Below are 15,229 nucleotides of genomic sequence, written 5' to 3' on the forward strand. Positions count from 1 at the left end.
TTACAGAATATAAATTGCCATAAATCAATTATGTACTATTCATTGTTATTTCAGTACAAAAAAGCAAGAACAATAATGGAAAACACCAATGAAAATCAATATTTGCTTTTGTTCTATTTGATCCGTGTCTTTTAAATAGTTAATAAAAAAATGTTAAAGTATTATTATAAAACTATGTTTAAATTTATTTAAAATAATAACAACTAATATTTGCAACTCAATTAATGTCAAATAATGTTCTAAAACTGTGAAAGTATATATGTGTAAGAATTAAGACGTTACTACCAAAAACTCATATTTAAACTACTATCATTTTGTTCACTATATTAATCTTATAATAGAGGAGTAAATACCCTCAAATTCCAATCCAAAATTTATAATGAACTCTGTATGTTTGAAATACTTCAATAATATTGAGGGAGGAGGTAGAACTCCTCTCTCCCACACCCAATTCCCCATCCTTATTAATAAATTAGACCAATATGTTTTACATATTTATATAAACTTTGTTGGGAGGACCCTCCATCCTAATTTATCATTAAAATTCTTACACTATTTGTATCCTTTTATTAGATATGGGGGTCTCCAAACCCATCCATATTTAAAATGATTGCAGTATTTTCTTTTTCTTTTTAAATATGGAGGTAAACCTTCAACCCCATCCATAAATAAAATGTATATACTTGTTGTGTGTGTTCCTGCACGGCCCATTGTAGATTTCCCTATGTTGGCCTAGAAGTGCAAGTTGTAGGCCTCATTCTCTTTTGCACACGCTACTATATAAACATGCTGCTTTGTGTCAAAGTAAAACCCATGGCACATGCAACACTTCAGCACCCAATTTGGCTTATCATTTAAAAATAATTCCAGTTCGACACAATTTTCCCTTTTATTACAGTGCTCTCTAACAGGAGTTATTGCATGCTTATTGATCAAGACTGTTGCAAAATGGGGGCTGGAGTCCTGTATATTTTGTCCGTTTTCCATTTAGTCACTTGTTGCAACAATGTCTTGTTTCCCCACCACATGGGATTGTAGATAGCTTGTTATGGCCTTCCATTCCAATTTTATGTTTAAATTTGTTTTATTTTTGTCGCAACCAGAGCAAAAGATACTTGGTAAGCAGGAGCATTTGGAGAGTCAACATTCGGCCCCTACCAGCAATCATAGCGACTTTTTAGAAATTTAAAAAGAAAATGTCCCCACCCCCCCACATGTCTTGTCATATAGATAAGCCCAAGAGCGAAAAAACAACACATGGAATGAGAGATCTGAGAAAAGAACCCTGCGTCTGCTAAGATGTAGAATGTTAATCTGTGTATGCTAAGGTGCGGGGTCTGCCACTAATCCCAGAGATCTCTGATATATAATTATTTAGCTTCAGCAGCAGAGAATGGGGGTTTAGGCTACTCTCTCCTATACAATGAAAGGGCTTTTCATGGTATACGGTTTATTACCCATTCTAACAGTATTTTTGGTATGCATTTGTTTTCTAATTGTGGCATGGATTCTGCCTTTCAGAGCACAATAGTTAAATCTTTTATTCACATGTATCAAGAGCATAAAAGTACATCAAATATATACGACTTTGCTTACTGCTCGCTATATGCATGCAAATCAAGGTGATTCAGTAAGTCGGAGGATACTTAAGTATTTAGGGCATGTTAGTTCTCTAAATTCTGTGGATAATAGAGTGAGAAATGGGCACCACGCTTTGTGGAAAGAGGTCTTAGAGGTTGTAAGAGTGGCAGACATCTGTTCCATCCCCAGGATGTACCATAATCTGTGGAGCCACTCCAGGTGTGTAGGAGTGATAGGGGTCCCCCATTGAGCTAGGATATTATGGAGCACAGCTCCTAATGCCAGTCCCATCTATCCCCCTTTGCAGGATTTGAGTGGGTATGTTAATGGGTTGGGTAAGCCCAGGACCGTGTACGCAGGGAACCGTAGTTTCTGCATGTCAAAATGTATATCGACTGTCTAAGATCTAGTTCCAGTATGTTGCGAGTTTTGGACACTTCAGAGCAGTTGTAGAAGCATGCCTGTTGAACCACATCCGCGCCAGCAATCCGGACTCCGTTCCGGATTTCCTCTATTGAGATGCTCTGGGGTCAAATACCGATAGCTGGCTATCTTAATTGTCGTCGCTGTACTAGAGGTGTTCCGGGCTGTGTGTTTGGCTCTATAATAAATCTCGCCTACTCTTTAGTAGATAACTCTCTCCCAAGCTCTATTGCCCAGTGCTTTTTGCTGAGTGTGGGCTGCGAAGGAGCTAACTTGTGCAATAATGCACAGAGTTCAGAAATCAATTGTTTGTCTGTAAATTTTGTGACCAACCACTTCTCATAATGAGTAAGCCGTCTACTGACAGAGGGAAGATTAGAAGGGTGTAGAAGCCAGTGCCGCCCCTGAAGATAGCGTAACCTCTCAGTCTCTTTCAGATTATATTGTTGATGCAACTGTGTTAAGGAGATGATTTCCTCTTCTTCAAACATATGGCCAGATGCACGGGACGGTGTCCGATGCCAAGCAGTGTACACCTCCCTCTGTAGACCCGGGGTGAAATCTCCGTTCTCAAACAGAGGTGCCATGGGCGAAGGGAATGAGGTGAGCCCTCTCTGGGAGGACACGTAATCCCACACCATCATAACCATATTTGTGATGGGAGATTTTGGAGGCTTCTGGGCCTATCGGGCCTCTTAAGGAATGGTACTTTCCATAGGGGAGCCTCGCAATCACCCTGTCCTGGAATAACCAGTGCTTTTCAGAGTCTCCACTAGATCTGTGTCGCGTGAAAGTAATTCTGCAGATTGGGAATTCCCATTCCCCCCTCGCCTGGACCCAAGTAGCTCAATTCCATACTCATGCGTGGCTGGGCCCCCGACCAGATGAACCAGTGTATCTCCCTCTGCATTGTGGTAAGCATCTCTCTCTCGGAGGGGAGACTGGTAATGTCTGAAAAAGATATAACATCTTCGGTAGGTTGGACATTTTGATGGCCGCAATGCATCCAAGCAGCAAGAGATGTTGTTGTTTCCAACTATTTAGTTTGTCTCTAATTTGGCAAGGTAGATGATTGCAATTTATCATGGTGGTTTGTGAGATCGAACGGGCGAGAAGGATCCCCAAGTAGGGCAGCACCTCTGCCACCCACTGCACTGGGAAATGATCTTTTAACATGGGTGAGCCCTCACGCATGGTGAGCAATGCGAGGGCCTGGGATTTACAGACGTTTATTCGGAACCCAGAGGCTAAACCAAATGTGGAGAGCTACTCAAGAAAAGCTGGCAATGAGGTGTACGGGTTGTCCAGTGAGGCCAGGACATCATCTGCATAAAGGTTAACTGTGTGCCTCTCCCCACCTAAGAGGATACCAGTGATTTTAGGATTGACCCTAATCCACTGGGCCAGAGGCTACACATTCAGAGTGAAAAGGAGAGGAGACAGGGGGCATCCCTGCCTGGTGCCTCTTCTTATTGGGAAGTAAGATGACGAGATGCCATTAACCCTAACAGTGGCTATGGGGGAGCTATAGCAGCTCACTACCAAGGCCCGAAAATGATCGCCTAGTCCAAAATGGGAAAGGGCATTTTCCATGTACTGCAAATGCACACAGTCAAATACCTTTTCAGCATCGACTGTAAGGAGGAAAGCCTCCAAATCTGTGGTGTTAACCTTGTCAATTAAATGTAAGATTAAGTTTGAATTATCGCTACTCTGCCTGTTCTGTATGAATCCTGCCTGATCAGAGTCAATGATGCCCACCATCATGGGGCCCAGCCATGTCGCGAGAATACTCGTGAAGATTTTGACGTCCACATTTAGCAGTGATACGGGGCGATAGGAACTGCATACCTGCCTATCTTTCCCTGGTTTAGGAATGACTACGATGGATGCAGCTGACATGTTTGGAGGGATTGGCTTCGGACACACAAAGGAATTAAACAGTCTAGTTATAATGGGGGCCAGGATCTTGCTAAATGATTTATAGCACCTTACAGGATATCCATCAGGGCCTGGGGATTTAAATAGCTTAAGGCGGCAGATCGCCGAGATGACTACTTCAACTCTGATGGGAGTGTCTAGGGAGGCTGTCAGGGCTGCAGTGAGTGTGGGAAAAACAGAGAGAGAGACCCCCTGTTACTATCCAGGGAAATGAGGTACTTTAAGCACGTAAATAAAGATAATCCCTAGACAAAACAATGTGTATCCACTGATCAATTACTACCATGTACTTATTACAAGTTTGAGGCACCACAACCATTCATCCTAACACTGATTGTAAATTTCCACATTCAATATATATAGTCAAATTTTTTTTATTAAAAATATATTTTCAAGTTAAAAATATCAAATATCACACTTGTAATCACAGGCAATTGGTTAAAAAACAGTTAATACAGTACAAAAAATAATAATTACTCAATCTGAATTGTTAATACCGTTATGAACCAGCATAACAGAGAAAACAACATGTATACGACAACACAATTTGTCATACACTATTGCACATCATATAGAACAATATCTTCAAAAACATGGCTTGGGATACATTCACCAATTCTGCATCTACAGATCTATGTTAGTTCTTAGATTGTGCCTACAGATGCGTTGACGCGTTTCGATGGAGTAACTTATATTTCCATCTTTATCAAGAAAAGTATTTGAGTTTTCTCAGATGGCATTTCTGGTTTCACTTGCCTCTATTATATGTCCTTCACTTTTGTGTCGTTATGTCGGTCCTAACGGCTTTGGTCTTGTGTCTTTAGCCTTCTCACTCGATCGATGGTTAAATCGCTATCGTAGTTCTAGTTCTAAGGCTGCATGCCCTTCTGGTCTTATTTCCCGATTTTCTTAAACCGCAGTGTTTAATTATCCCCTTTTCCTTACTGCGGCGGACAGAAGAGGTTCGCACAATCCTCGTATTACTTGCAGCGCCTTGATTATGTAGCGTTCTGCCGTGAATTCGATTTATCTACTTGGCAGTATATTACTGCAGTGAGACAGGAGGTATTCGCCCCCTCCAAGTATGAGGTGAAATTCTGACGTTCCAAATCTCGCCTCGTGTACAGCTCCACATAGAAGTCCCTGGATTCCTGTGCTATCTGTTCTGCATCCCTCAGGTCTTTGACCCCCTGGGACCTAAGAAAGTTGACCTTCATCTGCTGTCTTTGAGCCCTTAATTTGTTACCTAATAACCGCCCTGGTATATTCCTGCCAATATAAAAGGAGTGTTTCAACCGAAAAGCGGCATATTCGGCTCTGTCTAAATCGAGGCACGCCAACTGTGCTCGCTCTACTTGGAGCTGGCTCCACACTTTTTGGGACCCCGTGCAGCTATGCATCCATTCATGAGCCCTGACCTGGGCTGTCAATTGTTCTCTCTTCTCTTTAGAGCTTTGTTGTCGGCAGCGGATATTGCTACCAATTCCTCTCTCACTAAAGCTTTCAGTGCCTCCCAGAGTCAGAAGTATCATTAAGGCCGAGACATGTACGCATTATTGTTGTAAGCTATTGTATCACTGCAAGTCAATGCAGCAAGGTCTCACTGAGTCACCAGTTCCCAAAGTGTTTTCTCTGAGGTTGGAAATGTAGTGTGAGTGTCACTTCGTCGTGGTCTGACAGTGCCACTGGCTCTATCTCTACTTTTTATGAATATGGGAGAAAAAGGTGGGTGAGTCTCCCACCAGAGATCAATTAGCCCCACTTCGTGTAGCCACCTGCCCCCATCCTGTGACAGGGCTCACAATTGGTCGGAACGGTGGCCGGGCCTATCTTTGTCGGCATCAAATAAAAGATTCAAGTCTCCCCCTAGTTGTGTCTTAACTGACTGTGTGGCCAACACTTCTGAAACCGATGCCTGTAGAAATTGTTCCTGTCCTATTTTGGGAGTGTATACTGATCCCACAACCAGGGAGTGTCCCCCGATGTGTATAGTGTGGGCCAGAAGCCTGTCTTTCACCTCCGCAAACTTAGGACCCACCTCCCCCTTGAATTGTCTAGCTACAAGGATTGCTACTCCCGCTTTTTTAGCAGACTTAGAAGGAAAAAGCTGATGAGGGAATGCTTGGGAACGGAGACGGTGCCAATCTTTACTCAGGAAATGGGTTTCCTGGTGGAGGCAGATATCGGCCTATGAGTCTTCGAGGTAGGGGAGTATCGCTCGCCTCTTGGTGGGATGATTGAGGCTCTTTGCGTTAAGCAATAGGACCTTAATTATATCTGATTCCATGTCTGAGGTGTTGAGATATATCTAGCTGTAGCTCCTAGTCTCTGTTGCCCATGGACCCTCTCAGCTCCGCCATTTCTCAGTCACCCCCATGGATGTTATCACTCCCTTGCCCGCAACCCGCTATAGTGAGTACTAGCCCCCCAAAAAACTAGAAACAAGTCAAACTTGGAACTTAATACTTTCAATTTGAGTCCGGGAACAGCAGACTGAGACCGTAAGTCCTCAGAAAATTGAATATTGGGTGCATTTTGTGGCCCGTGTGTCCCCTCCCCACTCCCAGAGACTCCCGCCCGCCACCTGCCCGGCCTTGTAATGGACTCTAATGTCTGCCCAGAGATCTCAAGTGATGTTTCCCTCTTGTCTTTCACCAGACAGCGACTCCAGGACCGACTGATGCTCCATCGATATCTTGGCGGGATCGGGTTTCACACTGCTCTCCAGTGGGCGACACCTCTACATTCGCTAACGCTTCCCACTTGAGGCTTCAAGTTATCCTCTCTCTGATTCCTCGCTCAAGGCATCCTCTATACTGAGGATGCGGCATGTCATCTGGAGCGATCGAAGCTGGTGCAGTTTGCCCTCCTATCTGAAAATCTTGCAAAAGGATTGGACCCATGAGTATGCAACTCCCAGATTCCGCAAGTGAGTGGTGGTGGGCCAGAATTCCTTCCTTTTAAGCAAGCTAATCATAACTAGGTCTTGATACAAAGAGGGAGTGTGACCCCGGAACGTCAGCAGGTGTCTTTCTCTGGGTTTACTTAGAATTAGCTCCTTTAATTGGAAGTCAGGGAGATAGGTCATGATGACTAGCGGAGGAGCTGTAGGATGCCGTGGGAGGCTCACTCTATGTGCACGGTCATCTCAGTTTCTAGGGAGCCTCCAGAATATAGCTGAAGAGGTCTTTCAAGTAGAGTCTTATATCTGAGCCCTCTGCCTGGGGTGGCATGCCCTTGATATGGATGTTATTTCACCATGAATGGTTCTCGAGGTCCTCTGCATGGGCTTGGAGATCTATCTGCTGTTTACGTAGTCAAATCACCTCCTGCTGTAGCTGCTCCACTTCTTCATCGCAAGTGTGTTCTTGATCCTCCAAATTCAGCACGCACATCATGTCGGATCTCCTTAATATTGTTGTACAAGTGTCCCCAAAGTGTTTGAAAATCCTCATTCAACATGGAAAACAGTGCCTCCAAGAAAGAGCGAGTAACTGGCTCCTTTGGTCTCTCAGTGTCTTGACCAGGGTGGATTTTGGTCGCAACCCGTTCATCCCCTCCTGTCAAGGAAGGGAGTTTAGTCAGCATGTCTTTTAAGGATTGATCTTTTTTCCCCCTAGCGGTTGACATAGTTGGGAGATTGAGCTGCTCTGTCTTTCGGGTTGTTCCTCTGTCGTAGTGAGGGAAGACGATCTCCAGTCCTTAAGCCTAGTAGATGAGCATGGAGGACCCACCTGTGCGCTGGCATTGAGTAGCTTGTAGACCGAGGCCTAAATCCTCTGCTCCTGCGGGAATCGTTGAGGGTGGATCTATACACAGTGTGCGATCTTCATGTGCCCACTCCGCGCACCAGGTCTCCAACCGAGTGCAACCACTCAAGCACTGAGTGCTCTCACCGCAATCTGCTTATTGGTCCTCCACATTCCTCCTGCTCAGGTGCATCTGGGGGGCCCCCACTCCTCTGTTGGACCCTGTTAGCTAGTTCAGGGTGCTCCGGCTCAAGTGTGAGGCTCGGGATGGCTCTTAAAGCGTGCTAGACCGCCAAGTGATGCTAATGGTGGTGCGGCCCATCCTATTTCAACCCATCTACGGTCCTGTCTCCTGGGGGCCGCCACCGGGTGCAGTAGCTGATATCCATGGAATTCCCCCTGTGCTCACCTAATGTCAGGGATCCTTTGCAGTGAGCAGGGACCTTGAGCACCCCCGTTGATTTAGCAACCTTCTCCCAGTGGGGTTAGCGTAGCCCTCCGGCAGGTCTCCTCTGTCTCCTCGAAGCTGAGAGGCAGCTAATGCAAAGTCAGTTAATGTGCGCTTCAGCATTCGCGAGTGGCCCGTTGCATGGCCGCAATCTCCCATGCGCTCTGTCCCACTCTTCACAATGGCCATCTCCTGGTGGCTGCCGCAACTCCCCCAGGGGCACAGCATGTGGTCCCGAGTCTCGCCTTCTGACCTATGTGGAAGGGGGAGCTGCTGGACACCCTATTGGTTTGGTGCAGCTTTAGGGAGCACAATTTTGGGGCCCTCTCTGGACCAGGCACATCCCTCACGCTGGTTCATTGGACTACGATGGCCGTGTGGCTCAGGCTGGGCCAGGTGCTCAGGATCTCTCCTCCCCACCACTCGCAGGGGGTCTTCACAGTCTCTCCCTGTGCCCAGCCTTCATCATACTCCTCCTCCACACCGTAGAGGCTGGGGCACCCTGGACATGCCACTCAGCTCTCACGCAGCTTCCAGGCCCTCGCTCACCCCTCACCTCATTCCCCCAGATATGAGCCTTGCAGGTCCCCAGCCGTCTTTGCTGGATTTGGCGGTAGTGACCACGGGCAATGTCTTGACACCCTTATCTCCTCAGGGCCCGGATGGGCAATTCGGCATGCAGGCAGAATTTCCTAGGCCGCAGCCTTCGTTACATGGAGCCAGTCCTACCTCTTTCGGCAAACTTCCGGATCCATAGCTCATTCTGGGCCAGGTGCTCGGGATCTCTCTACCACTTGTGAGCAATCTTTGCTGTCTCTCCCCTGGCCCAGGCGTTACAACAAACAAATGATGGACGGAATGCTGACAATGCAGACATTCAACCCCAGTCAAGAGATCTGGGTTAAATCCATTGTTCTTTTGCCCACTACGCCACCCCAGTTCAGACATGGCCATATGCAAATCAGTCTTGACCCTGTGCCTCATGGGAACAGTCCAGCCCGAACTGCCAAGCCATGTCTTCCCTGGACCGGAATCAAGCATCCTAGGACCGGTTTCTGGCTATCAGCCTTCATCAGCCAGGATAGCTTGACTCCAGTGGCGTAGTGAGCACGGGTCCCACGTCTGGGAATACCCATCCCACTGAGGGCGAAAAGCGTTACAACAAACAAATGATGGACGGAATGCTGACAATGCAGACATTCTCCCCCAGTAAAGAGATCTGGGTTAAATCCATCGTTCTTTTGCCCACTACGCCACCCCAGTTCAGACATGGCCATATGCAAATCAGTCATGACCCTGTGCCTCATGGGAACAGTCCAGCCCGAACTGCCAAGCCATGTCTTCCCTGGACGGAATCAAGCATCCTAGGACCGGTTTCTGGCTATCAGCCTTCATCAGCCAGGATAGCTTGACTCCAGTGGCGTAGTGAGCACGGGTCCCACGTCTGGGAATACCCATCCCACTTAGGGCGAAAAGCGTTACAACAAACAAATGATGGACGGAATGCTGACAATGCAGACATTCTCCCCCAGTCAAGAGATCTGGGTTAAATCCATCGTTCTTTTGCCCATTACGCCACCCCAGTTCAGACATGGCCATATGCAAATCAGTATTGACCCTGTGCCTCATGGGAACAGTCCAGCCCGAACTGCCAAGCCATGTCTTCCCTGGACCGGAATCAAGCATCCTAAGACCGGTTTCTGGCTATCAGCCTTCATCAGCCAGGATAGCTTGACTCCAGTGGCGTAGTGAGCACGGGTCCCACGTCTGGGAATACCCATCCCACTTAGGGCGGCAAGCGTTACAACAAACAAATGATGGACGGAATGCTGACAATGCAGACATTCTCCCCCAGTCAAGAGATCTAGGTTAAATCCATCGTTCTTTTGCCCACTACGCCACCCCAGTTCAGACATGGCCATATGCAAATCAGTCTTGACCCTGTGCCTCATGGGAACAGTCCAGCCCGAACTGCCAAGCCATGTCTTCCCTGGACCGGAATCAAGCATCCTAGGACCGGTTTCTGGCTATCAGCCTTCATCAACCAGGATAGCTTGACTCCAGTGGCGTAGTGAGCACGGGTCCCACGTCTGGGAATACCCATCCCACTTAGGGCGAAAAGCGTTACAACAAACAAATGATGGACGGAATGCTGACAATGCAGACATTCTCCCCCAGTCAAGAGATCTGAGTTAAATCCATCGTTCTTTTGCCCACTACGCCACCCCAGTTCAGACATGGCCATATGCAAATCAGTCTTGACCCTGTGCCTCATGGGAACAGTCCAGCCCGAAATGCCAAGCCATGTCTTCCCTGGACCGGAATCAAGCATCCTAGGACCGGTTTCTGGCTATCAGCCTTCATCAGCCAGGATAGCTTGACTCCAGTGGCGTAGTGAGCACGGGTCCCACGTCTGGGAATACCCATCCCACTTAGGGCGAAAAGCGTTACAACAAACAAATGATGGACGGAATGCTGACAATGCAGACATCCTCCCCCAACAAGAGATCTGGGTTAAATCCATCGTTCTTTTGCCCACTACGCCACCCCAGTTCAGACATGGCCATATGCAAATCAGTCTTGACCCTGTGCCTCATGGGAACAGTCCAGCCCGAACTGCCAAGCCATGTCTTCCCTGGACCGGAATCAAGCATCCTAGGACCGGTTTCTGGCTATCAGCCTTCATCAGCCAGGATAGCTTGACTCCAGTGGCGTAGTGAGCACGGGTCCCACGTCTGGGAATACCCATCCCACTTAGGGCGAAAAGCGTTACAACAAACAAATGATGGACGGAATGCTGACAATGCAGATATTCTCCCCCAGTCAAGAGATCTGGGTTAAATCCATCGTTCTTTTGCCCACTACGCCACCCCAGTTCAGACATGGCCATATGCAAATCAGTCTTGACCCTGTGCCTCATGGGAACAGTCCAGCCCGAACTGCCAAGCCATGTCTTCCCTGGACCGGAATCAAGCATCCTAGGACCGGTTTCTGGCTATCAGCCTTCATCAGCCAGGATAGCTTGACTCCAGTGGCGTAGTGAGCATGGGTCCCACGTCTGGGAATACCCATCCCACTTAGGGCGAAAAGCGTTACAACAAACAAATGATGGACGGAATGCTGTCAATGCAGACATTCTCCCCCAGTCAAGAGATCGGGGTTAAATCCATCGTTCTTTTGCCCACTACGCCACCCCAGTTCAGACATAACCATATGCAAATCAGTCTTGACCCTGTGCCTCATGGGAACAGTCCAGCCCGAACTGCCAAGCCATGTCTTCCCTGGACCGGAATCAAGCATCCTAGGATCGGTTTCTGGCTCTCAGCCTTCATCAGCCAGGATAGCTTGACTCCAGTGGCGTAGTGAGCACGGGTCCCACGTCTGGGAATACCCATCCCACTTAGGGCGAAAAGCGTTACAACAAACAAATGATGGACGGAATGCTGACAATGCAGACATTTTCCCCCAGTCAAGAGATCTGGGTTAAATCCATCGTTCTTTTGCCCACTACGCCACCCCAGTTCAGACATGGCCATATGCAAATCAGTCTTGACCCTGTGCCTCATGGGAACAGTCCAGCCCGAACTGCCAAGCCATGTCTTCCCTGGACCGGAATCAAGCATCCTAGGACCGGTTTCTGGCTATCAGCCTTCATCAGTCAGGATAGCTTGACTCCAGTGGCGTAGTGAGCACGGGTCCCACGTCTGGGAATACCCATCCCACTTAGGGCGAAAAGCGTTACAACAAACAAAAGCCTGGCCCAGGCTTCAGCACACTCCTCCGCCGCACAGTAGAGGTTGAAGCATCCCGGGGATGCTGCTCAGTTCTCACGCAGCTCCCGGCCTTAGCTCACCACCCACTTCGTTCTTCCAGGTAGGATCCTCTGCAGTTCCCAGGCGTCTTTGCTGGACTGGGTGGCAATGTCCACAGGTAAGGTCTTGGTGCCCGTATCTCTCCAGGCTGAGTTTCCCAGGCTGCAGCCGTCATTACATGGAGCAGGGGCTACTTCTTTCGAGTGGCTGCTGAATGCGTCAGATGGCGAGGAATGGATCCCAACCAATGCCAGAGGAGAGAAAGCAGCAGCAGACACGCATAAATCAACACCCTAACAATATTATTATGAAGTTATGAATTGACAAATCTAATAAATAATATAAAACCTCCTTCTCAGAAAGGATCACATTGGGTCCAAGGTGCAGAAATAAGCTGTTGAGTGCAACTTGCCAAATACCAGCAGGTATCAGGCATTCGTACCCAAGACTATTGGTGACTGATTGGAGAGAAAACTACAGCAATAAAGCAACACCTGTACTCCCATGGAAGTGCCCTAGTGTATTCTCAAGACTATGAAAAGAGGGGATCCAGAAAAGAGACCACCCTAGAAAGTAGGGCAAAGAGATGGAGAACAAAAGTTCAAGAGATGTCACTTTATTCCCTAAATTTCTAATAAAATATCTGTAACACTAAGGTCGAGAATTCATCAGGACACCTGATAAAATGTTTGTAATCTGAAAAACATGCCACAGAATGCAATTTTCAGAAGTGTTAAATTCTGCTTTATGACAGGTGCAATGTCTTATAGGCTAAGAACTCCAAGACTTGATCTGATACTGCAAACCTGCCCGCACATCAAGAACTTTTCAACTTTAACTTGAACACATATTCACAATAACATGAACTTCAGGTAAGTGAAATTCGTTCATTAAAGAGTAACAACAAAATTCAGGACAACTGCATATAAAAACCCAGTAAAGAGAGGGCTAAGCCACATAATATGAGTTATTTATACCCACGGCATTAGTAAAGCAAGAGCAATGCTTTGAAGTTAGTTTCAACTGTGCTGGTACAGCCAGGCCATAGTGCCTATGAAAAACTACACATTCAGGAGAACAAGGGGCACCCTACTCACAAGGACCCAGGGTATCTGTTATATATCAAGGAAGAATGGTACCTGTGGACACAACATGGAACAGTTAAGCACAATGGCGGTAATCATGGGTAAAGATGTACCGAAAGAGAAGAAGAATCACAGAGCCCAAAGAATATAATGTAATACTGTTTTTGTCAAGATTGATTCAAAATCAGGAAAGAAGTGTTTGGTGTTCCAAGTGAAATTAGAACCTATATATCAAAGTGACAAGTTGTGACATACATTAAGGTTTCAAAATATACAAAAACAACCATTTGGTAAGTACACAATAATTGCTCACAGCCTTCTGAAAAATTGGTGAAAGCTGGGAACAATGGTTTGTTTTCAGTGCGTGTCGGTGGTGTTTCGACCCCACAATCAATAGGGAGTCTCATCAGGACCTAACAATGAGGGACATCTGAATCTATACCAATATCCTGTTAGAGTGGTAAAGTGCACACAATATAGTAAGTGTCTCAAAAAGGAGTATTAGAAGGGGGTAATTACTCAAAGGGGGCCCAGCAGGTAAGTGGGTCTGACAGTCTTTCCGGTGTGTATCATCACACACGCTCGTAATTAGTAAGGAAATAGGACACAACAATCTGTGTTGACAAGTTTCTTCCAAGGTGAAGGATGACCATCAGACAGACGGAGGCAGACTGGAACGGTCCTCTGCAAAGCGGCATGCTTAATAGCACGCTGCACGGCTGACTACTGCGGCCCACTTCCTCTGATGAAAACTAAATGAGTCATTCTTCATCTTGGAAGAAACTTGCCAGCACTGATTGTCGTGTCATATTTCCTTACTAATTCTAGGCGTGTGTAATGAATCCAACTGGCAGCTTTTTTAATTTGAAAATAGTTAGCAAATATACAACCAGCTTTATTAGCATTAAATTGGAAATTAACTTTCCTCACTTACTAAGCAGAGTATTGTATTCAAAAGATTTTATAATTTTATTTTAGATTGTATACCTGAGGAAGTTATAATTTTTTTTTTTAGCAATGGCAATTTGTTGGTCCAATGACATTAAATGTATTATTCCTAGGTGCCAATATTGAAATAGTGATGCCTCTTATGTATGTTTAAAAGCATCCCAGTAAATAATTTTGGAGGTATCTTTAATTTTATTGTTACGGAAATAGTCATTGGTATCAGATGATAATTTGTGTTGAATTGAGTCAGAAAGTGCAATATCAGTGTGTATTCTCCATCTGTGTGTAGGTTGAGGAATGTCAGTTAAAATACAAATAAAAAACAGGAATTTAAAGCATGGTCTGATATAGCGATAGATTCTATTCTGGATTTAGACATCAAATGACTTACATTTTGGGAAGATAATAGATAGCCTAAATGAGAGTATGCAGAGTGAGTGTTGAAAAAAAAGATAAAATCTTTATCAATCGAGTGAATAGGTATCCAATGATCCACTAAGTTTGTGTTTGATAAACTGTGAGTCAGAATTATGGTTTAAAATGGTCAATTGCAGTTGGCAATTCTGTCCTTCAGTATTCTCTGGTAGATTGAAAATGTGTAAATTATATTGAGAATTTCTATTTTCGAGGTCTAAAAGCTGTTTCTCCACAGGTGCTATGAGGATGAATTGAGGTGTTAATTGGTGAATTGCAGCCTAATTAACACTTCTTTTGATTGCATTATCAAATATCTTCATAGTGGGTTCTGCAATGTCCCTCTGAAATATACTTAATGTCACAACATATAGCGTCTGTATTATTGTGTAAGGCATGAATTTCTTCCAATATTTTTGCCATTGGCTCTACATGTGAATCTACCATTTTAGTTTTTGCTGGAGGTGGGAAAGACGCTTGTATACGTTTATTAGGAAGACTGTAGATTAAGGGCTGTATTGCGATGTCAGGCATACAGTGTACCGGTCTGGAACCGCCCGACCCTAGGTTGGTAGTTCCAACCTCGTTATTACAATACGACTGCCCATAGGGCACTCGCAAACATCCATTGTTCAATGGAAGCTTGTGCGGAGGTTGGAAAAGGCCCGCAGCACAAGCTTCCTTTGAAGAATGGATGTTTTTGAACATCTCTACACTGTGTGGCAGACAAAATGCAGGGATGTTTAGGGGGGCACCATACATAGTCATAAGATTTAGTCATAGTCATAGGATTTTGTTGAGCGTGCATATCACGTCTCACAGGGCTGC

Source organism: Triturus cristatus, chromosome 2_1 (assembly GCF_964204655.1).
Source record: "Triturus cristatus chromosome 2_1, aTriCri1.1, whole genome shotgun sequence".
Lineage (NCBI taxonomy): Eukaryota > Metazoa > Chordata > Amphibia > Caudata > Salamandridae > Triturus > Triturus cristatus.